At 46.1% G+C, this 22,774-nt stretch overlaps 1 protein-coding gene across 2 annotated transcripts in view; it reads right to left on the bottom strand.

Moving 5' to 3' along the window:
- Positions 1-21,555, bottom strand: part of FLI1 (Fli-1 proto-oncogene, ETS transcription factor) — a 113,909-nt gene extending 92,354 nt beyond the window's left edge. The window contains exon 1 of one of the 2 annotated variants that reach the window (XM_080983573.1): positions 21,537-21,555. The gene's annotated coding sequence lies outside the window, so the exon portion shown is untranslated. The other variant, XM_080983572.1, reaches the window with a different exon arrangement.
- Between the last annotated feature and the right edge of the window lie 1,219 nt (positions 21,556-22,774).

Here is a 22,774-nt window from a genome sequence, read left to right as displayed (position 1 = left end):
GGGCTAAGGCTGGGGACACGACCACCGCCTCCCCCCGCCCCGCCGCCTTGTCTCCTTTTTACAATCCGAGCGCTGCTCTGCCGCGGTGTCCCCGGAGAGCAGCCCACATCTGGATGCTGCTAGCGGGGTCAGGTCCCCTCCGCCCGGGGCCACGGGGGCTGGCTGGCAGGCCGCGCAAAGGCACCAGGCTTAACCCTTGTCTGGCCGGCTGCTTGTCTCTATTAACCAACAACTTCCCTCCCTCCGCTTCACCACGACATGGCAAACTCCAGTGGGGGAGAAGGGAGGAAAAGGGAAGACCACCCCCCCATCCTCCTCTGACCCAGATGTCGCTTTCTTAAAGTTTGCAACCCGAACCAATGCGTGCTTGCTAAGAAGAACCATTAGATCCGGGGGAGTTTACTTTCGAGTAGATGTGCACAGCAGCGCAGTCCAATTCTAAATCGCATCGGGAGGAACAACAAGAAGATTATATGTGTTGGAAGACGCACAGAGTGGCTGGGGGAACCCAGTCAGATGGGCGTGGTACAATTATTATTATTAGTAGTAGTAGTACAGTGGTACCTCGGGTTACATACGCTCCAGGTTACATACGCTTCAGGTTACAGACTCCGCTAACCCAGAAATTGTGCTTCAGGTTAAGAACTTTGCTTCAGGATGAGAACAGAAATCGTGCTCCGGCGGCGCAGCAGCAGCGGGAGGCCCCATTAGCTAAAGTGGTGCTTCAGGTTAAGAACAGTTTCATGTTAAGAACGGCCCTCCGGAACGAATTAAGTACTTAACCCGAGGTACCACTGTATTATTATTATTATTATTATTATTATTAAGCAGTGTCCATGTCGACTGAGAAGAGCAAGCCATCCCGGTCGCTGCCTGGTGTGTTTGTGCGCCTTGAGAAGCGAATGTACTGACCTTCAGGTGACCTGAGGTCGCCTGCCATTAAAACCTGGCCGTGAATGTCAAGATCTGAAATCGAGAAAGTTTGTGGAAATGATCCGAGGCGAAGAGAGGGCTTGATAGCGCTCCGAAAGGGCTCGTCTTCCAGCGATCTGGGCTCCTCCGCCTTTTATACTGGAAGCCGAGATCTGAACCAATTTCCTTTCGGAGTTAAGTTCTAATAAAACGCGGGTGTGGACAAGCGGAGCGCCAGAAGGGATCAGGCCGCCTGTTATCGCCCCCCAAAGCCAACAAGAAAAGAATTGGGGTGCCTTTGACAAGTAAAAGGATGACGAAAGTTGGAACGCAGGAGATTCACACCTCCTATCTATATCTATATCTATATCTATATCTATATCTATATCTATATCTATATCTATATCTATATCTATATCTATATCTATATCTATATCTATATCTATATCTATATCTATCTATATCTATATCTATATCTATATCTATATCTATATCTATATCTATATCTATATCATCATCTATACATACACACACATATGTATATACATCGCTGTATATAGTGATCAACCCAACAAAGAGACGGGATTGGCCGATAGTTCCCCCCAATCCCGGCTTTTCCTTGGGTTGATCACTTCCAGCAATTCCTTCTTTCTGCCCGCTTCCTTCGGCAAGTCTCCCTCACCTGCAGGAAGATCAGGAGCTAAGCGCAGCCTCAGAGTTAGGCTGCTGAAACCCCATTGACATCAATAGGATCTAAGCCGCCGAGTGGGAGCTGGATCGCCTCAGAGAGGACGCAGCAAGATCCTGAGCTAGCTGACAGGTCACTGCGCACAGTCAGTCACAGCCAGGCTAGGCACGTCTACTCCGAAGTAAGTCCCGTGGACTTCAACGAAACTTACTTTCAGGCCACATCCTTCTCGTGGGCCCAAGAGATCTGCCTGAAGACTGGCGAAAGATCCGAATTACCCTAACATTTCCCGCTTGTCAGCCGCGGGAACATTCAGCGACGCCTTGACAAGTAAACGGGGATAGTAGCGAGGGAGGTAAATGGACAATGAACTATTTCCAAGCCTTTCTTGATGCGTCCGATGAACCCGGGCGGGCGGCTGCCTTCCGTTCTTCACGCAACTGGAAAACAATTTTTGCAAACTCTCAATTCGACCTTTTGTTTCTGTTTTGTCTCTATTCAAGAGTCCGCCTTGAAAATTTACGACTTAATAGAGATGCCAAGGGATATTTGGAAACATTTTTTTTTTAAATGTCAGGATAGTTTTCCTCTCTCTTTTTTAAGATATTACTTTTGGGGGAGCAGTATATCGCAATGAAATTTTAAAATAAGATGTTCAACAAACTTCGCAAATCAGTTCAAATGAGCGCAAAACCATCCTACTCGTTTTGCTGACTTAGAAGTAAATGCCATCTATTTCGATGGGACTTACTTTCGAGTAAGCATGCCTAGGAATGCCGGGTGCCTCTTTTCTCAAGGGCTCTCTCTTTCAATCCGGCGCTGAGTCCCCCAGCGCCTCTCCGGATGGCTCTCAAACGCCAGACTGGGCGTGGCTCACTTTGCATAGGATCTGACTGTAGAGGAGCTCCAGAAAAGATGGGATCACTGGCGGGCAGTATTTAATACCGTCGTTCAATCAATCAATCAATCAATCAATCAATCAAATCAGGATAGTGGAATCCACCACCCCTTACGCCATTTATCGTTTAAGACAACCGTGGACTGCACAAGAACGCGATTATGCTACGGATTCGGTGAGAAATGCTTACACCGCATCACTGAATCATATAATCATAGAATTGTAGAGTTGGAAGGCACCCCAGAGGGCATCTAGTCCAGCCCCCTGCGATGCAGGAATTGTCTCTTGCATCCACAATGAACTCTATGCTTAGGATGGAACCCTATGCTAGACACCTATGCAAGAAAGATATCCCCTTGATACCTCGCTGGTGTCTATGTCCATATCACACACACACTGGGAACATGGACACACACACACACCCTGCTGCAATCCTATGCCTTCTTACTTGGAACTCCGTAGAACATCATGGCAAAAATGCGCAGGATCCGAATTCTTTGGAACGAAGTTCCATTGACTGCAGCAGAAATCTGCTCCCAAGTAACTATGCAAAATGCTGGCCATAGTATAGAATTATCGTTTTTGCGGTAACATTTTGTGCATCTGTACTGATTCCCCAGGCTGAAATTCTATGCATGTAAGGCAGAAATCCCCGTGGATCCGAATGAGACTTGCTTCGGGCTCCACGCTTCCAGGAAGTCTCCCTTTACCAATCCGATCTGGCTTAAAAAGAAGCCTGGCGAGTCCTCTTTCGCATGCATTATGGTTATTATAGAGCATTGTGAACGGACCGGAGGCTTTACAGTTTCAGAAGCGGGAGAGAGAAGTGCTCGCCCCCAAGGAGCTTACAATATGTAGCTGTCAACAGTGCGGAAATCAAAGGAGTTTGGAGAGAAGTTATATATTACATTCATTGCTTGCACTATCCAGTCCCCCTAAAACCATTATGGGGGGTGGGGGGCAGTGAACGTCAGTTAGACATTTCAGCCGACCCCCGGATGAGCGAAGGATCTGGATGCAAGACTGCCAGAAGAACTGGAGGTTCTTCCACTTGGCTTGGATCTGCAAACAGACAGCAGCAGAGGGAGATCCTGGCTCATTCACAGATTGAGGGAAAGCCTCTCATTACCTTTCACATAGGCAGGATTCCACACCTTGCGCGCGCGCGCGCGCACACACACACACGCACACACACACAAACAAGGCAGTGACATAAGCTAAGGACCTCATCCAGAAAGACTGGGGACTTGCTTTCGGCTGAAGTTGGCAAGGCTTGAACTGCGGTCTTCAGCACAACTAGACAGAGTAATCCTTGTTTGTTTGTTTGTGTGTTTGTTTGTTTGTTTGTTTGTTAACTCTTCCTTAACAGCTATGAAACAGGCAGATATTCAGCAGGGGAAGTCCACACCCACCCACCCTGCTCAATATGGAAATACAGGTATAGCAATGATAATGAGCCCTTGGGCAAATTGATGTATGCCTAGGATAACAGGCATAAGATTCCTTTGGGGGGGCAGGGGTGCCAACTTGAATAAAATATGGGGGGGGCAGGTAAACCCCACTCCACATAATCAAACCATAGCTGTCAACTTTTCCCTTTTTTTTGCGAGGAATCCTATTCGGAATAAGGGAATTTCCCTTTAAAAAAGGGAAACGTTGACAGCTATGAATCAAACACAAGGTGTGGCACACTCACACCATGTCAGTGGCAATGCCCATCAACTTTGTGGGGAGTAGCCACCTCAAGTATTGTATGGGGGGAGGCTGGAGTTGCCCCTAGGAGTTGGCTCCCATGGTGACGGGGAGGGGAGTAGCAACCTCCATAGGTTTTTAGCATTAACAAGGACAAAAAATCCCCCCCAAAGCAGCACACATATCTCAGCCAAGCAGTGGTCCCAACAAAGTAGGAATTTTGCACATGCTCAGAAACACTGACATCATTAGTTTTCTTACTCCATGCTGGAGCTGTAGTTTAGGTTTTGTTATCTCAAGCTCTTTCTTTCTTTCTTTCTTCCTTTCTTCCTTTCTTTCTTTCTGAATAGATAAGGGATTTCTCTTTGGGTAGACGCCCCCCCCCCCCCAGTCCAGGAATGGGGAGTCCGTGTCCTTCCAGAAGTTGCTTGACTCTCATAATCTCTGGCCGAGGGTCATGTTGGCTGAGGCTGAAGGGATCCAAGAGTCCACCATACACGTCTGGAAGGCCACATGTAAAAGAGACCTCGCTTTCTCTTCCCCATTTCGCTCCAATATTGTAAACTTAAAGTGGTTGCGGGAGGAGGGAGGAGGAAGAGGAGGAGGAAGAAGAAGAAAAAACGAATTCCCAAAAACCAGACTGCAGCACACCAGCTCCAAACGTCTGGCCCCTCGCTTGAGGCCATAATTAATTTGAGATTTATTTTTATTGGAGAGCCCAGTCTCGTCTGACCTTAGCCAAACAAGACTCCAGCTAGACCCTTGATGCGCTTGAATGAAACGGAATATTTCTCCCTCTAACTTCTCTTCAGGCGTCCGTGCCTGCTTTGAATTTGTTCCTCAGACTTCATATATTTGGAGATTTGAAGGAAAGATTTAAGGCTTCCCCCCACGCCCTCCCCTAGCATCCCCCTCCCCTACTGAGAAAGGGGGCAGGCGGCGGGGGGGGGGGGAGAAGCGGCGAGGCAGTCTGGGTTGCAAAATGTGCAGAGGAGCTGAAGTCTGTTTTCTTAGAGGTGCATTTTTCTATAAGTCACAGAAATAATGGAACCTTTAGAAGGTCAGCAGAGTTAGTGAATTAACTGAAGGGGGATTTGGTTACTTGGATTCTGGTGTCTGGAAAAGCAAGAGACTTTTGCAGTGTAAAAGCCGATCCCCTGTGCCTATTTTGCTTTCTTGCCTTTTTTTTTTTAGCTGTTTTCTTTTTAACAGCTTCAGCCTGTTGAATTTTCCAGGATAAATAACGTTGCTCTTTTCTTTAACTCCAAGTGATACCTTTTAAGTATTATTTTTTTTAAAAAAAACCTCATTGCAGTTGATGATGATTTAAAATAACAAGGTGAAGATTGTCCTAGGATGAAAAAAAGCTGCTGATTTATTTTAAAGCTGTGTGAAAACGGTTCATTCAAATGTTTAAAAAGGTTGGCACATTTTATTTTTTAAATAAGTTTTTGTATTAACTAAAATACATGTTTTAATCTATGCAGCTGATTGACCGCACAATCCTATACATACATGTCTACTCAGAAGTAAGTCCCTCTGAGTTCAGTGGGGCTTACTCCCAAGTAAGTGAGCATAAGGCGTATTTCTCTCTCTCTCAAGCCCATGGAGTTTTCCTTGAAGCACTGTAAGCCAGGAGTTTAGCAACATGTTTGGCTTAAGGGAGGGAGTGTGGATGTGGATCTAAGAATGAGAATCATGTCAGGCAGCCTTAAGTTTTACCATTTATTGAACCAGCTGTGTTGGCAGAAGAAGGAGCTTTGCAAATTGCACAGGACTTTCCCTGGCCCCCTGAAGAGTCTTGTATTGGTCTGGAGAAAAGAAGGCTTTACAGTCTTCTCCTTCATCCAGATGGACTGTGACTTACTCCAAGTAACACACACAGATGCCACCAAGAAGGATCCGCCACAGCAGATGCCTACTCAGTCTCAGTTTGACTACCTCCATCCTGAAGTGGGAGGAAAACTGTGTGTGTGTGTGTGTGTGTGTGTGTGTGTGAGAGAGAGAGAGAGAGAGAGAGAGAGAGAGAGAGAGAGAGAGAGAGAATAGAAACTAACCTATTATGCAAAGGCAAAATTTACATTCACTGTCCCACCCCCTTTGGCTTCTGGCTCCACCCACCACTGGCCCTTCTCTCTCTCTCTCTCTCTCTCTCTCTCTCTCTCTCTCTCTCTCTCTCACACACACACACACACACACACACTCCTACACACTCCTTCCTAGCTTCCATTTAGTCAAGCTAAGAGCACTGGCAGAGGAATGGGGGGGGCGGGGAGAGTGCACCACCCCCGGCACCACCAGGGAGGGGGGTACCATTGCGGCTGCCCCCCCGACACACGCTGTGTGAACTCCCCAGCGCACTAGGTACCACGCCCCTGCAGGCGGTGTGCCACGCCCCCAGGATGTGTGCCATGCCCCCCGGGACGCACGCCAGCCACGCCCCTGCCTGCGCTCTGCCCACGGTGCTGGAGCACGCCGCTTCGCCACTGGCTAAGAGGCACAATCAGAACAATATTGAGCTCATGGAATCATAGAGTTGGAAGGGACCCTGAGGATCATTCTAGTCAAACTCCCTGCAATGCAGGAATACGCAGCTGTCCCACACGGGGATCGAACCTTCAACCGTGGCATTATCAGCGCCATGCTCTGACCAACTGAGCTATCCAGAGTTCAGGGGCACATTCCAGCCAGGAAAAAAACTACAGGGCCAGTGAGAGGTGTGGCCCTGGGAGGGAGGCGTGAAGAGGGTTCTGGGGACCAGACACAAAGGCCTGAAGGGCCACATTCAGGCCCCAGGACGGCTTTAAAAGGATCTTGATGGAGCAAACCAATTGACGCTAAGATACGTGGATCCAAATTGTACCGCAGGCTGCTAGGTGTCTTTGGCTCAGTCCACATCTTATGTGATGAAGAGCTGGTCGGTTCCTGATTTGTGACGTTGCTTTGTATCTGCAGCTAACGCAAGCAGCCTTGAGCTTCGCGCTGCACAATGAGTTGGCTTTTCTCTCATGGCTCTTTGCTACAGCCATTCATTGGGGTGATTTCAGGCAACATTGTCTCAGCATGATTGCTTGTGGTGCCCACTGAGTGTGTCATGTGCCCAGGGCAGATGCCTGGCTTGCATTTATGGGTCCAGGAACACAAGCAGATTCAGAATGAAATGTCTCAACAACAGTTGTTTTCAGTTACTTTCTTTTGACCCCCAAGTGCCCAGAAAAATCTGTCAAAATATTTTTGCAATCTCTACTTTTAGTTAAGTATTTTCATCAATTTTCCTAGCTATGCCTATGCCTATGCCCTCCCCCCACAGTGCAAAGCCTGAGCTGGCAAAGACTTGTGGGAAGAAAGGGGCTATCTATTAAAAGACGCCTGCTTCTTGGGAGAAAAGCATTGACAAACCTAGACAGCATCTTAAAAAGCAGAGACATCACCTTGCCAACAAAGGTACATATAGTTAAAGCTATGGTTTTCCCAGTAGTGATGTATGGAAGTGAGAGCTGGACCATAAAGAAGGCTGATCGCCGAAGAATTGATGCTTTTGAATTATGGTGCTGGGGGAGACTCTTGAGAGTCCCATGGACTGCAAGAAGATCAAACCTCTCCATTCTGAAGGAAATCAGCCCTGAGTGCTCACTGGAAGGACAGATCGTGAAGCTGAGGCTCCAATACTTTGGCCACCTCATGAGAAGAGAAGACTCCCTGGAAAAGACCCTGATGTTGGGAAAGATGGAGGGCACAAGGAGAAGCGGACGACAGAGGACTAGATGGTTGGATAGTGTTCTCGAAGCTACGAACATGAGTTTGACCAAACTGAAGGCAGCGGAAGACAGGAGTGCCTGGCGTGCTCTGGTCCATGGGGTCACGAAGAGTCAGACATGACTAAATGACTAAACAACAACAACAACAACAACATGGGCAAGAAAGAGGAACCAGGAGGGCAGAGCAACTTTCCTCCTCTCGGCCCTCAGCCACTTGGTCCTTTTGCACCCATTCCTGCCCCTGTGAGTGCCCCAAATATCAATCACTAACCAGCAAAACATGGAAAATGACTTATGCAACTTTTTCTGTCTCCAGATGCTTGTTATTAACTGGTGAAATGCTTGTCATTCTGATGAGTGGGGGCAGAGAAAAGGCTGGCATATTGCAGGGATCCTGGGTGTTTTCCTCTCCCCACCCCTTCTGGTGCACAACCCCTTGAAGCCAGTGTTTACCTCATCCCACCAGGGTCCCCCCAGCTCAGCATTTCCCTGTTTTCCATAGAAGTGAATGGCACTCATCTCTTATGGGAGAAGGCAGAAGTGTGTTCCAAGTGGTACCACAATGATGGCAGCAGGGCAGGGGTGGTGAGAGCTGCCCTTGGTGACACACTTTTACTCAGAATTAGTGGGTCTACTCTGTGTAAAAGTGAATTGAATACCACCCCTGGTTTATTGTGGGTTATGCCCCTACTAGAAGGTCTTGCTGTTTGCAACCTTTTCTTAATTTTGCCCTATAGAATCCAGTGGGATCTATCAAAAAGGGAGTTTGCTTCATCTGCACAACATCACCCTGGGCTCCATATCTTGGTCACAGCAGAGTGTGACAAAAAGACAGAACCCAGAAACAGAGACACTAGCGATGTATCCAGGGCAGGCAGAGAGAAGCTTGTTTAGATTGGGACATACTGCAGTTTTGTTTTTTCTCTGATAATTTTTTTATTAAAGATTTTCTTGGTTTACAAAAGTTCATGTCTTGTCTCTTTTTTCAGGTTGTACAGTCTTTCTTACAAATGAGTTACATTTGTTGTGAGGCATTAGTGTTGAGTACAGTATAAGGTTAGGGAAGAAGAGGGGGGAGAGGAGGGGTGGGGTGGAGAGGCTTATATTCTTTTGCACAGTGTACATGTGGGGTTTTGTGTCAGCATCAACTGGGTAGGTTCTCTTTCTATTCATTTTTTACATTTCCTTGGTAGTGAGAGTTCTTAGGGGGCAGGGTGTGGTTGGTTGTCTGTGGTTGGCTGCAGTGGGGTTTGTTTACATTTGGGATGGTGGGGCTTGTTGGTTCAGGTAAGCCAGATTGATTTGTATGCTGCTGGTGTGTTCTTCTTGTTGTCTTGTTGGGCTGTGTATGTGATAAAGGGGAGCCATACTGGGGTGAAGGTGTCCTCTTCTATTTGTCCCCATGTCAGTTTCAGTTTATTGGTTAGCTTTTCTAGTAAGGCTGTCTCCCATACAATTTGGTACCACTGGTCCATATTCACTCCTGACAGGTCTCTCCAGTGTCTGGCTATGAGGCTTTTGGCTGCTGAGAGTAGGGGGGTTATAAGCTCTGTATAATGTGAGTGGTCTTGGAAGATGTTCAGTAGGGCCAGTTCTGGGGTGAGTACTAATACCTGTTTAGTTATTTTGCATATCTCTTGTAGGACTACTGTCCAGAAGGGTTGGATTTGGGGGCATTCCCACCACATGTGAAGGTATGTGCTTGTGGAGGTGCAGCCTCTCCAACATTTTGGTGAGGTTCCTGGGTATATCAGCACCAATTTCTGTGGTGTTAAGTACCACATGTAGGTGAGTTTCAGAGTGAGTTCCCTTCTTTTGGCTGAGATGGGTTTAAAGGGAGGTTTAGACCACATTCTAATCCATTGAGTGGGGTTTATTTCATAGCCTATGTCATGTTCCCATTGTTTTTTGATTGCATCAAGGGGGTTTGTGGGATTTTGGAGCAGTATTTTGTATATTATGGATACCATGCCTTTGCCGTGTCCCTCTGCTGTCAGGAGAAGGTTTTTGAACGTGATCAAGGGCCTAGTGGCTGCTGAATTTACTATACAGTGGTACCTTGGGTTAAGTACTTAATTCGTTCTGGAGGTCTGTACTTAACCTGAAACTGTTCTTAACCTGAAGCACCACTTTAGCTAATGGGGCTTCCTGCTGCCGCTGCGCCGCCGGAGCACGATTTCTGTTCTCATCCTGAAGCAAAGTTCTTAACCTGAAGCACTATTTCTGGGTTAGTGGAGTCTGTAACCTGAAGCGTATGTAACCCGAGGTACCACTGTACTGCAGTTTTGTTGATGGCAGTCTGTGCTGTCAGATTGCTTCATAGAAATCTATTGGAATGGTGGTCCTGGCTTAACCCAGACAGCATCCACCTGGGCCAAACTGGACCTGTTGAGGCAGTCCTTTCCTCTGCCCTGCCTTTGTGTAACCCTGGCTGTAAGAGATATGTAGGAACAGGGTTCTTATTTTCCCCCAACTCTCCCACAATCATGGGCAGAGCCAGTCCTACCGTTAGGCAGAGAATTTTGGGTTTCATAAAAGGACAGTAACTTGTTAGTTATTTAATGTATTGGTACTGTATTTGTATTCCAAGGGAGAAAAACTTGTGGGACTTTCTGCCCCAGATTCCAAAATAACTTGGCCAGACTGGAGTACTAAATACCTTCATATGTGGTGAAGGAGACAGTGGGAATTATCCAACATTATTATTATTATTATTATTATTATTATTATTATTATTAAAATTTGTAGATATCCTTCATCTGCAGGGTGGTTCACAACATAAAATTACAATATAAAAACCACAAAATACATAATACAAACCAATAACCATAATACAATACGACAACAAACCAATAACACCCCCCTCCGCACACATTTAAAAGGGCACTGGATGTCAAATAGCCAAAGAGGAACATTTTGCCTGGTGCCTAAAGGTGTACAGTGGTACCTTGGGTTACAGACACTTCAGGTTACAAACTCCGCTAACCCAGAAATAGTACCTCGAGTTAAGAACTTTGCTTCAGGATGAGAACAGAAATCGTGCAGCGGCAGCAAGAGGCCCTATTAGCTAAAGTGGTATCTCAGGTTAAGAACAGTTTCATGTTAAGAACGGACCTCCTGAATGAATTAAGTTCTTAACCCGAGGTACCACTGTATAATCAAGGCGTCAGCCGAACCTCTCTGGTGAGAGCATTCCACAGATGGGGAGCCACTGCAGAGAAGGCCTGTTCTCATGTTGCCACCCTCCAGACCTCTCATGGGGGAGTCACACAAAGAAGGGCCTCAAAGGATGATCTCAGTGTTTGGGCAGGTTCATATGGAGAGAGGCAATCCTTGCGGTATTGCAGCCCTGAGCCGTTTAAGGCTTTCTATGTCTACTAGTGCAAGGGCTATTGCTCTTGTGAACAGGTGAGTTTTGACTTTGCCCAACAGAGGAATTCAGAGCTAATGAAAACACACAGTGCACAATCTGTTCTGCAGCATAGTTACCTGTAACCTGCTTATGAGTTTGCTTGTGCAACAATGTTCTGCTCATGGAAAGAAACATTCGGCTTGCACAAAATGTTTTGCCACTGAAAGAAGTATCCCACTAAGTGCATTGGGGACAATCCTTTTTGCTCTTCTGCCTCAGGCAGCACAATGTCTCGAACCAACCCTGACCATGAACCCATGACCAAAGAACTGTAGCAAATGCTGTCCTCTGAAAAGTCAACATTACCAAGTCCAGTCATCATTATTGCCAGTGTTGTGTAGCAGTTGTGTAGCAGTCTCCCTGACAGACTAGGACCTGGGTGTAGGCAGGATTTTTGTTAGGGGAGGCACAACTGACGTGATTGGTCAGTTAATTAAGTATTTCTATTGTTTTACTTTATCTAGGGGGGCAGGTGCCCCCCCAGCTATGCCCATGCCTGGAGTCCAATGTTCAAATTCCCCACTCAGCCATGCAGCTCGCTGTGTTGCCCTGGGACCACTCGCCATCTCTCTGCCTGACCTACTTTGCACAGTTGTTGTGAAGGTAAAAGAGGGAATGGGGAGAATCATGTACAACCCATGGAAGGAAACATAGGATAGAAATGTAATAAGAATACATGGAAATGAATCGCTCCATTGCGCAGTCATTTTGCTACTTAGGCAGAAGTTCTCTCTGCAAACCATTGTTACTACATGACATGACAGAGCACAAAACTGATAAGGTGGAAGTGTCACAATTTGTCAGCAGTTGTAATAGTTTTCTGTCTAGTGAAAACATTGATGTTTTTAGCTATCAACAGTTCATTCTCTCTCTCTCTCTCTCTCTCTCTCTCTCTCTCTCTCTCTCTCTCTGGCTTTGCAAACCTTCCAGACAGGCCAATGCCAAGAACAAGCAAAATATTGTTTCCATTCACCCTCCATGAATGTGCTTCTTTGTGAGAGACCAAAAACATTATGGCTGTGTGAAAACCCATTTTTGAAAAAGCAAGAAATTGCGCACTGAATTTATTCAGATGGCAAACAGGTCCTTTCTCAAGCTTGGTAAAAATACACAAAGTTGCCCACTTTGCACACCTTTCAGACACAGGGGATTTTGAAAGGCAGGATAGAGCTGAGTAACGTTGGTCATTCCTTCTCAAAAATTACATCTGCAGCACAGCCTCCTCTGAACCTCATTTCATCCCTTTTCACAATTTCACCCCATTTTACAGGCAGAGAACGAAGACCAAGTTGTGACCCAACCCAAATATCAAGATTTGGAGTGAGCCAGGATTTGAACTGCAAAATTTGGAGAGAAAAAATTGAATTTTGAAAAATAATTGCAATTTGGTCCATACATTGTTTGGGAATAATAATAATAATAATAATAATAATAATAATAATAATAATTTATTATTTGTACCCCGCCCATCTGGCTGGGTTTCCCCAGCCACTCTGGGCGGCTTCCATAGAAACCAAAAATACAGTAAAATATCACACATTAAAAACTTCCCTGAACAGGGCTGCCTTAAGATGTCTTCTGAATGTCAGGTAGTTGTTTATCGCTTTGACATCTGATGGGAGGGCGTTCCACAGGGCGGGCGCTACTACCAAGAAGACCCTCTGCCTGGTTCCCTGTAGCTTTGCTTCTCGCAATGAGGGAACCGCCAGAAGGCCCTCAGCGCTGGACCTCAGCGTCCAGGCAGAATGATGGGGGTGGAGACGCTCCTTCAGGTATACTGGGCCGAGGCCGTTTAGGGCTTTAAAGGTCAACACCAGCACTTTGAATTGTGTTCGGAAACGTACTGGGAGCCAATGTAGATCTTTCAAGACCGGTGTAATGTGGTCTCAGCGGCCGCCCCCAGTCACCAGTCTAGCTGCCGCATTCTGGATTAGTACAAATTAGGTAGAATCACATTAAAAAGCAGGCTGAACCGATTCCCCACCCCCACCCCTACATCCCATTGTGGGTGGGTAGCAACTGTAGGAGAGCAAATGCCCTTCTTTCTCTGGCTCTCCTCTGCCCTACTGGGTTGTACAAGGGGAAACTTTGAGGCTAAAGAGGAGGAGGAAGCTGGCAGGCAAATCCACTTTCTGGATTAGATGGATGTGAGAAGGTAGGCAGGTTGTGATGGCCTGGGATTCAGACTCAGATGCTGAACCTGAGGGATCCCAGCCTGCACAGGATTCCCTGCTTCCAGAACCAGCTGAGCCAGGGTTGGGGCTTGAGCCTGAAGGGTCCTCACCTGTGCTGGATCCTCAGGTGCAGGCACCAACTGAGTCTGCTCTGGCTCCTGGGGTGATGGAGGACCCATTGCCTGCAGGTGCTCCACTCTCAGCCCCGTCAGAGGAAGCTGAGGTTGCCTCTGGGTCCGGTAACCCTCCAGCCTCTCCTGAGCTACAGAGGCTCAGGGCAGAGAGGTGGAGGGAACTAAGTTCCCGCAGGAGGAGTGCTCGCCTCCAGGTGAGTCACCTTAGGACCGGGGCTGCCCTATGCCTCGGGGCAGATAAAAGCCAGCCAGCCCCAGTCCCAAGTTGCGGGAGCAACATTGTTGGTTGCTAGTTCCTGCCTGCACCCTGTCCTGCTTTCCTGCCAGAGCTCCTGACCTCACCCAACTCCCTGCCTTGCACCCAGCTTCAGCTTTGATGGACTGCCTCCATACTGCACCCTCGACCTTGGACTGGACTCGGACCTCGCCTCACAGTTAACCCTTGGGACCAGCACACAGGTGGAGCTGACTGCTGACTGAGGGCAGGCTAGGGTGGGTGGGTGTCTGGAGCAAGCCAGCAATAAATCACACAGAGGAAGTGAACTTAACTCTTTATTAGAAGAAAGAAGATCTCTCAGTACTGCCAGGCCTAATGAGCACAGCAACTCTTCTTCTATAAGTCTTGCCCCTATAAGGCAGTTGTGGGGACTAAAGATGCTCACCTGCCCACAGCTACCTGTCTCCTCCTCTCCGGGTCTTTCCCAAGCAATCTGAGAGTACGCCATGTGCCTGCCTTTGCTCCTCCTGCTTCATGCCTCTCCTGGTCCTGGGAGACCAGTGAGAAGGGAGCTGGTTGCAGCAGGAGGAGAAGACACTCTGGCATCTTCACCAGCCTGAGTCTGGCTCTTGGTGTCCCTCCTCTCCTGCTTCCACTTCTGATTCTGGACTTCTCTCTGCCACAAACTCTCCCTGCTCACTAAATCCTGTTACCTTTTCAGCTTCTGAAACCAACTGCTTCCAGTCTCGTCCCTCTGATCACCCATCGTCATCCCACCACCAATCCCCAGACTCTCAGCCTTCTTCATTTGGGGGTTCTCCAGCTGGTGCCTCTCACCATTCCTCTGCGTCCAGCCAGACCATGATGGTGGGGCACTGCCCCATTTGCCCTGATGGACCAGCCTCCTCTACTGTAGATCAAGAGATGTCTATATATACAGATGATTTAAAATTGTCGCCTGGCACACATTTACAGGTGCAAAGAGCTGTTTTATGTGCTCTTGGGAGCTTGGGTATAGTCGGTCGGATTGGTAGCACATACACATCTTCACACAGCAAATCTCCCCCCACATCATTACAAATTGCTTTGGAAGTTCCTTTCACTATTAAAAGCCCCTCTACCCTGAGCCATGAGGTTCTGTTGCGCTAGAAGCACAAGCCCATCCTCTTCCTCCTCACTTGAGCACACAGAACTAGTCACACAGGCCTTTGGATCCTGGCCAATGTGTGGCCATAATATTTTATCTACACAACAGAGAGATGACAACAGTCTGGCCAGCTTGAATTCCCATATCAACCCCAAAGGCCTTCCTAAAACATCATCATCTTTAAGCATTCATATAGCACCTCTGGAGTGTTGTTGACATGCAATAATAGCTCATTTCACTTTCCTGCAGTATCTTAGGCTGTTTCAAACTGAAATATGATGCAGCTAATTCTGAATCTCAAAGAATGGCCAAAATGCATCCCCCAAATTGCAGCATTTTCAATATGCAACATGGAAATCAAACTTCTAACTTGGTATCAACCCCTAATGCAATGGCCATCATTCAGTAAAACATGGGTGGGGAATCTTAGACCCTGAATGTGGCCCTCCAAACCTGTCTATCTGGCCCCTGGGATGCTCCCCAGGCCACATCCTTCACTGACCTTGCCCCCACATATTTTTGCCTGGCTGGGATGTGTCCTTGAACTCTGATCATGCCTCTTGCTTGTCTGCCTGGAGGACAGAGGGGGCTGTTTGAGTGTAATACGCTAGCCTGCTGTACAAGAGTAACTTTTGTATTCATTGTCCCACCTACTTTAGTCTCTGGCTCCACCCACCATGGATACGTGAGCCCTGGAAGACTGCCCAGAAGGGAATGAGGCTCTCAGGTTGAAAAAGGTTCCCCCTTCCTACAATAAAATGTATCAAGTGGGTCCCAAAGCAAAGCCAAACATTTGCTTACACCACTTCAATCCATTTTGTATTCAAAGGGGCTTTCTTCTTATTTCTGGCTACATGTCCTGACCCAGGTATCCCCAAACTCGGCCCTCCAGTTGTTTTGGGATTACAACTCCCATCATCCCTAGCTAACAGGACCAGTGGTCAGGGATAATGGGAATTGTAGTTCCCAAAAAGCTGGAGGGCCGAGTTTGGGGATGCCAGACCTAACCAATCAGAAATCACATAGCCAGAGGGATGATGATGTCACAAACAGTTCTGGCTACCTGTTGGAGGGTGACATTATGAAGGCAAATCAGAGATGGTCATGCATCTCGTCATTACTACGGACAGGTGAATATTTTCATATCGTATTGCAGGACCCTCTTAACAGTCTCCGAAGTGGGAGGGCATGATTCACAGGAGGTCATTATTATTTTCCATGAAACACCTTCCCCTCCACCCCAATTACCATCATTGTATGTGGCCATCTTCTAGTCAAATTGATGCTCTTTTCGTTTTTCACCCGACTGCTGCTATGCAGTCAATTTAAGAAGAAGGGGTTGCACTGGGTCAAACTCTTGGTCCATTTCTTCCAGTATCTTCTATGCAGAAGCTGGCAACAACAGCTCTCTGGTTTTTCAGACACCTCATCCGAGTCCCATTACAGACCCAGCAGTCCCACAGTAGCCTCAAGCAGAACCCCTGTTGCCAAGCCTATCTCGGGGCAAGGGAAGCAGTTTGATTCAGTAGTTTAAATATGTACAGTATATCCACAACTTACGCATGATCTACATATGCGATTGCGGGGAAGTGGGTGGTGCTGTGGATTAAACCACAGAGCCTAGGACTTGCCAATCAGAAGGTCGGCGGTTCAAATCCCCGTGACGGGGTGAGCTCCCGTTGCTCGGTCCCTGCTCCTGCCAACCTAGCAGTTCGAAAGCAAGTGCAAGTAGATAAATAGGTACCGCTCCGGCGGGAAGGTAAACAGCATTTCTGTGCGCTGTTCTGGTTCGCCAGAAGCGGTTTAGTCATGTTGGCCACATGACCCGGAAGCTGTACGCCAGCTCCCTCAGCCAATAAAGCAAGATGAGCGCCACAACCCCAGAGTCGGTCACAAATGGACCTAATGGTCAGGGGTTCCTTTACCTTTTTACATATGCGATTGCAGCTTTGCGTGAATGGTGGGGAAATAAATAAATGAAGGGAAGGGACAGTCAGAGATCTCTTGCAAACTTCCCAGAGCCCAGTAAGCAAGGCAAGAGGGCTTACAAAGCTCTTTTGGCACTGGATTTTCCTGCCATGGAATGAGCCTTGCTTACAGTGGTCTGGGGAGGTCATGCAAGACCTCTTGAAGGCTGTGGTAGGCTCCTGCAAGATGTCATGAGAGCTTCCCACAGACTTCCAAGGGTCTTGCACAACCTTCCCAGAACCTGGGAAAGTAGGGATAGTCAACACAGGTGCAGTTCCAGGAGTCTTCCTGACTTTGCACAATTTTATTTTCTCATGAACCCCCAGAACGTAAGTTACATAACCCCTATGTAAGTTGCATTGCCTATAGTACTTCAATTTCCCCAGGAAGTCTCTTTCTAAACAACTGGCAGACCGCGCTTGACACCCTATGCCTGAATGAATGAAGCTTTGGTATGAAGACGGGATTCTTCAGAGCCAGGAGAAGCAAGAGCAGAAGGAAATGGAGGAGGATGGGTGAGGCTGATAGGATCTGGGCATGAATTCTTGGCATTCAGCATTGGCTTTTTGCAAGTCTCTCCTTGCAAATGGATTAAGCATGCCTGCCTTCCACCATGTCAGACCAGCTCTTCTGCTTGAGATCTAAAATTAGTGACTGGAGGGATGCCCCCATCGTGATGGAAGGCTCAGGAAGAAACAGAACTGTTTCCCCAAAGCTGGAAAATAGTTTACAGTTTCCAATCTGGATTACAAAAAAGTTATGTCGTTCCCCCAATGATGTCGTAAGAAGCGCAATATGGTCCAATCCCTTCCTCCAATCCTGCACCAGGAAGTCTTGAGTGCTCTTCCTGCTCTCCTGATCTAATTGACTACTAGTCCAGCTCTTTTTTTCTTTACAGCCAGATGGGCAGGGTATTATTATTATTATTATTAATAATAATAATAATAACAATAATTTATCATTTATACCCCTCCCATCTGGCTGGGCCTCCCAAGCCACTCTGGGCGGCTTCCAACAAAATATTAAAATACAGTAATGCATCAAACATTAAAAGCTTCCCTAAACATTATTATTATTATTATTATTATTATTATTATTATTATTACAGCCCCATCCCCAGCTTGCTGCTTCAGCTGCATGTCAGGCTCCAGGAGCACTGGGAAATGTGATTTTCCCAGTGCTACCAATGCATGTGAGTGGATAAATTCTATTTCTCAGAGGGGGAGTGGAGGGGACATAGTCTTCCCTCCCTCTCTCTTTCCACTGCCTATGGAGCAGCAACAAATTTAAGCAGGGGCAGGCGTGGATGGAAGGCATCCTGTCTGGAGAAGGACACCAGAGTCACAACTCTCACCCCATACTGAGGAAAGCATTATGAGCCTACTGAGGTTTGCATTCTGGAGCCAGGAAATACAGATTTTGGCAGCATTACGCGTTTTGACGCCAGAAATAGCTGGGACCATCTGCATGCAAAGCGCAGGCCCTAGCTCCAAGGACCTGCAAATCTGTCAATTTCACTTTCTCTCGGTTCAGTCCTACCTGTTTCTACATCAGTTTGTGAATTATTATTTTTTAAGTCCTCATGAAAATTCACCAGCATTTTAGTGTGAAATTCTCCTATATGCCTATTCTTTTTTACAAGGTCATTTCTCCTAATACAATGCATTTTTTTCATCTTGCTTTCACTAATATGTGCATTTTTATGTATTTTGTATTTTAGAGGTATTTGTATGTATTTTGTAATTTAGAGGGATGCTGGTGGCGCTGTGGGTTAAACCACAGAGCCTAGGACTTGCTGATCGGAAGGTTGGCGGTTCGAATCCCTGCAACGGGGTGAGCTCCCATTGCTCGGTTCCTGCTCCTGCTAACCTAGCAGTTCGAAAGCACGTCAAAGTGCAAGTAGATAAATAGGTACCGCTCCGGTGGGAAGGTAAACAGTGTTTCCGTGCACTGCTCTGGTTTGCCAGAAGTGGCTTAGTCATGACCCGGAAGTTGTACACCGGCTCCCTCGGTCAATAAAGCGAGATGAGCGCCACAACCCCAGAGTCGGCCACGACTAGACCTGATGGTCAGGGGTCCCTTTACCTTTACCTTTAAAATGTGCATATTTAGTACACATTACATGGCTGTGAAACTGCATTGCAAAATTTGGCAGTTTACAAACTTCAAAAGACGGTTCTGTGTTTTGGGTTCACATATTGTTTTGGAAAGTCCTAATTAAATAGGTTCGCTTTAAAATGAGAACTGGGTCAAATTCCTCCCCCATCCCAAACTCCCTTCAACTCTAATGGGACTTCCAAGTAATCATGCATAGGGTCCCGCTCCATAGGGGATAAGACTGGCTCAGCTCTGTGGGGGTCTCTGTCTTTGGATGTTATTGATTTTCATGTTTATAAGGAACCATGTTGTGAAGATCAGATCCCAGCCTGGCAAAAAGGGAAGGGTCAAATTCTGCATCAGGTATGGATTTTATCACAGCCTCTTCCTCTGCCTCCACTTTTTCAGTCAAGGAAAGTAGCAGCAGCCTGCATGTTAAATTCTTGTACGGACTGCAAGCTGGTTTAAAATGTGTAATCCAGATGTCGCAGGCCTGGTTTGTTTACATTCTTCGGCACTGTTTTGGGGAGGCGGGAGAAACCCCATATATATAATGTAAAATATGATACTGGGCTCAAATGAGCTTAACAAAAACAAACCCAAAAATCCTGATCTGCAATCTTGGATCCCACAATGTATGAGGACAGGCAGCCTAAAAAAGGCAGGCAAGCAAGATCCTGATAAAGACTATTCTCCAAATTTCACCTTGTACAGTAAAGTTCAATGCAAAAGTAAAACAAAACAAGCTACAGTGGTACCTTGGTTTCCGAACTTAATCCATTCTGGAAGTCCATTCTTAAACCAAAGTGTTCTTAAACCAAGGCGTGCTTTCCCATAGCAGCGGGGGACTCAATTTACAAATGGAACACACTCAACAGGAAGTGAAACATGTTCTGCTTCCAAGGCAAAGTTCACAAACCAAAACACCTACTTCCGGGTTTGCAGCGTTCTTAAGCCAAGTTGTTCATAAACCAAGCTGTTCTTAAACCAAGGTACCACTGTACTTCGTTTGTGATTCAGCGCAGGAATTCCTCTTCGCATCATCCGCTGGCATAAATGACACAAGATGAGCCTGCTGAATCAGGTCAAGGGTCCATCTAGTTCAACATCCTCACAGTGGGCAGCCAGATGTCCACTATGGGAAGCCCACAAGCAGGACACAAGCTCAGAGCGCTCTCCCCTCCTGTAGTTACCAACAGCTGACATTCAGAAGGCCAAGCTGAGCCATCATGGCTGGCAGCCACGGGTAGCCCTCTCTTCCTCCATGAATTTGCCTAATCCTCTTTTAAACCATCCAAGCTGGTGGCCGTCACTGCCTCCTGTGGCAGTGAGTTCCACAGTTAAACTTTGCACTGTGTGAAGGAATTTATTTTCTCTGTCCTGAATCTTTCAACCTTCAACTTCATTGGCTGTTCACATGGTGAAAATCTTGCCTCTAACCTCTCTCTCCAGAACTGTAGTCTTCCAAATGTGGTCGCACCATAGATTTTTATTATGGCATTATGATCCTGGTAAGTTTTCTTTTCAATTCCTTTCCCCATGATGCCTAACATGGAATTTGCCTTTTGCATGGCGGTGGCCGCATGCTGTGTCGAGCTATTTACTACTTCTATATAAAAGCCCTCCTTATATAAATATTATTTCTCAGTTTTTCAAATTAACAATAATTACCATCAAATACATACATAGCTGTTTAGACTTCCCTCCTCCCCTTCCTTGGTTTCTTATACAAACATTTTCAAAACTGCATCTCCTCCTTAACTCCTTTTGTTTATTACTCACTATATTTCTTCCAAAATCACCTCTTAAGTGCTAGATTTTAAATTAATCCTGCTAATGTATTTAATTGTTTTCAGTATTTTTTTTCAGATGATCCATGTGCTGTATCTCCCCCATTCTTTGTTAAAGAATCTCTTCTTGATTTCTTAACCTTCCCGTAAGCTTTGCCATATAAAGGCCCCCCTTAGCACCTGTCATAAAGATGGGCAATTTGTTAGTGGAACCCCAAACGCGACAAGAACATTTTCCATCATTGCACCAAATTTGGATTCTAGACTTGATACCATTTGGGGAAGCATGTATATGATATATGTAAATCTGAGCAAAACGCTGCTGTTTAATAATCTTGGAACGAGGTTATATTTATTCATCAGCGCATTACCTTATAGGACTACTTAGTTAGACTCCAACAAGGCAAAAGGATGAATATGATATATGGTATGTCAGGCAACCCCAACTGACTCCTGTAAACATCTCTGCATTACACAGCTAATGCAAGGAATTTTTCAGGAAGCTTCCCTAAACTCAGCCATTGTCACAGAGGCTCAAGTCTCACCTTGAAACTAACACATGTGGTTTACTGAATAGGGGGAGGGGGTTGTAGATGGGAGGATTGTAAATGTTTGACATTACCTGTTTAAAGATGCTGTCATGTCTTACCTTGACGTAAGACGAAGTGTCTGGTACCGTCTGGAACATCCTTATCTGTACAGAGATGTTTGAAAGAGCCCCAAAGTTGGCCTGGAAGAGTAATGTAATTTTTTTATTTAAAAAAACTCCCAAACACAAACCTGTTTGGTTTTTATAATAAAAACCAGCAAGGTGAGATACAGTTTGAGCAGGTTTTAATCCAGGTTTTTATGTCAGAAGAAAGAACAATTTTGGAGAAACCACATGAAATAATAATACTTATCCATTTTGCAGCATCTCTTTTGAAGGGGCCAGGAGAATAGGGAGGGCAGAGAAGGTGGAAAACTTTGCACTGGATAATTGCACTCAATTCCACATCAACAATTCATAATTAAAATAAACTTTTGCATATTTAGGCTGAGACTGGCTAGGCATTAACATCCAAATTGGAAGGTGTGGGGGTTTATTGTTTTTTATTTTGCAAAATGAAATGCAATTGTACTAAGTTCCTATTTTCAGAATAGAACATTCTAACTCTTTGCAGTCCTTAATGTGGTTTGCACAAACCTTGTTGATTTGAGGGGGGGTGTATTGCCTATTAATAAACAAATCAATGTTGTGCAAGTCATATATTAGAAAGCAGAACCTGTCACCAAAAAGAACAAAGAAACCCAGTTTCTTAATGTCAGCTCTGCTGGTGGAACAAGTAGCTAGCCAGCCAAGGGGCTCCTGCTGTCTCGCATACTTTTTCTACGGGCCAACCTTTATGACATCATGATGTCATCATTAATAGCTTTTAATAAACTGTTAACATGATTTCTAATAAGGCAAGGGAACAGAACCTAGTGTGTTCACAGCAAAGCCCCCTTAGCAGTAAAACGAATAGTCTCAGATTATTTATTTCCACTGATCATTACACACTTCGCACTTGCATGCACAACCAAATATATCAGCAGTAAATAAATGCTATGGGTCTTGTTGTATCTAAGTTTGGGCCACCAGCCAATCAAAGCCAAGTCCTTAAAAGTCCCGTTGAGGTCAATGAGCTTAGCATGTGCTTAACTCTCTCCCATACAAATCAGTGGGTTTGGAAGTGTTTAACTTTGGGTAAATTTCGTCCTCGGGTTGCAAGGGAGACAGCTGACATAGCCACATTCATCCACTATCTTTTAGAAGTCAGGAATCAACGATGCTGCAACCACATCTCCCAGCAAGCCCAAGTCCTCAGTGCGGAGACACAAATCTTCCCAAATGGTCCTTTTGCGGAC

Source organism: Podarcis pityusensis, assembly GCF_964106645.2.
Source record: "Podarcis pityusensis genome assembly, chromosome: 15".
NCBI lineage: Eukaryota > Metazoa > Chordata > Lepidosauria > Squamata > Lacertidae > Podarcis > Podarcis pityusensis.
The sequence above is the reverse complement of the archived record's forward strand: the minus strand, read 5'-3'. Positions and strand labels throughout refer to the sequence as shown.